Here is a 2,332-nt window from a genome sequence, read left to right on the forward strand (position 1 = left end):
CCCTCCGCTGCTGCCGCCTCCGCCTCCGGCACCGAGCGGCCCGGCCGGGACTGCAGCCACGCCCCCCGCGCCGGCGTGCCCACGCACGGACGTGCGGCGAAGGCGCGGAGCCGGGGAAGTTTGGGACGAGTCGCTCGCTGTAGCGCCACTAGCCGGGAGAGCGGCACTTGCAGATTCGCGTGTGGAACATTAAGGGCAGGCGGGGGAGCTGTCGATTCTTTCCCGCAGATTCGCGCCCTGCTTGGGGCGGGGGAAGGAAGCAGAGTCGTTTTCAAGCCGGGGGGTGGCACAGGGGAGCTGGCAGTAGGGTTGTGTCAACCCTTCAGGATGGGCCTGGAGTCTGCAGGAATTAAGAAATGAACCCCTCCAGAGACTGGTGGGAGATCAACTACAGGGCTTTTTTTAAAATGTTGAATCCGATTTGTGCAGTAGTCCAGTGGGGTTTTAAAAGGTAACAGCGATGTGCATGTGCTTTCCTGATGCACCATAATCGGTAACTGATATCCGCGAGCCCGTGGGCACATCCGCGTCATGGGCACAGTCGTGTTCCAGCAACCTCCTGCAATAGATGCAAACAAAGTTGGCAACCCTGCCTGGCAGGCATGTGCCCATGTAGCCTGGCAGAGGCAGCCCTCGCTGGAGGGCCAAGCATCCCAAAAACATAAGTCAGCCCCAGGCCAGGCCTGGCTGGGCCAGCAGCCTCACGCAAACCCGTGGGCATTGGTACCCGCTGCCCCCTTGGCCCATGCGGGAGGCCATGAGCTGGTGCCTCATGCACATGCGATCCCAGCTCTGCGCTGCCTTCGGTCTCACCCACCTACTGGGTGCGCATGTGACCCAGGGTAGAGGCAGCTTGGTGCACTGCTTAGGCTACCCCAGTGTCCAGAGAGGCTGTGCTCTCTCTGGGCGTGATCCTAGTTACTCAGGCCTAGGAGCATCCTGGCATTTCAGAAGCTGCTGCCTTCAAGGGCCACGACCAACCCATGCTGCCTTGAGCGCTCATGCCCAGCCGCAGGGCCTAAGGAAACTTTTGCACCATTTGGGAATTGACTGTAGGGTAGGATGAGCCACCCACATCCTACCCTACAGCTTTCATCTGCAGAGACAGCAGCCGCTTGCTCCTGCAGATCCCTGTGTTTTGGCAGGACTTCAGTTCAGGGCCCGTGGCCGCTTAGAGACAAATGGAGCTTAGCAAATTAGGGCTGCTATGCAAACTGAAGGAAGTGTTGTGAAATGTAGTCAGAGTATCAACATTGCACTGGTTTGAGCTGCATTATTTCTGTTCTGTTAAAATGGCCTGCTAGGAGCTGTTATCTCAGGGAACCACAGTTATTTGGGACCAGATGCACAGTTCCTCAGAAATATGCATTCACTCTGGACTAAATACAAACCTGCCTGGTGAGAGGGTGTGACTTCATAACGTGAACTGTCAGGGCTAGATGGATCATTGCATGATAAAAGCTGTCATCGCAGAGCAGTAAGGCCAGCTGATTTCAGATCTCTGTCAAAATCTTGCATGCAGGAAATGCTTGTCTCCAAAAGCTACAGCCAAACAGAGCCAGATGGAGCTTTGCAGACTGGTGACTGTCATTACCAGGGCCATAGTTACTCAGGTAATACATCAGCACCTGTTGTCTGTGAGGACTGTGTTACTAAGCCCTGAACTGTCATTTTCAGAGCTTAGTCAGTCAGGCCCCAGTGGTGGGAGTTTTCATATTAAGGGGCCAAGATCACAGCTGCTTAGGGTCAGATGAAGTGTTAAATGACAGAAAGTGTTGTCTCCAGGGATTATGGCCTGTTGGGGTCCAATGAGGTACTACTAGTATTAAGATTGGAAGCTCTTGTTTCTAGGGGGTTGTCCTCCTCAGGCATGATGTCTCTTCTAGGATACAGAATCTCTGTAAGCCATAGAGCTCAGGTCATGGTGTGACACGGTACTGGGGTATAAGTTCTCTTTACTTGGTTCCAAACATTGTGACTGTGTAAAGAGAGTCTGGCATGTCAACTTTGCTCTGTTACATCCATGGGTTACTCAGACCAAGATGTACTAAAGGCTGATGCTTGTTGTTTTCATGCACTAGGTTCCAAACAAGGTGGGGACTTGGTACATACTACGATGAAGGATGGACATGACAGACCTGTCATCTCCACAGGCTGTATTTTACTACCTGGTAGTCAAACTGAATGTCAGACTAAAACCTGTAGTGTAACCTGTACAGAAAGGCTACTGTGAAGCAAACCTCTTATGTCTAAAAAACAGCTGTACCTTTGTAATCCCTACCCCAGGCCCTTGGGAAAAATATCATCTTACTCAGAACATACAGTAATGTAA

The sequence above is a fragment of the Crocodylus porosus genome, unplaced genomic scaffold (assembly GCF_001723895.1).
Source record: "Crocodylus porosus isolate Cpor-Errol unplaced genomic scaffold, CroPor_comp1, whole genome shotgun sequence".
Taxonomy (NCBI): domain Eukaryota; kingdom Metazoa; phylum Chordata; order Crocodylia; family Crocodylidae; genus Crocodylus; species Crocodylus porosus.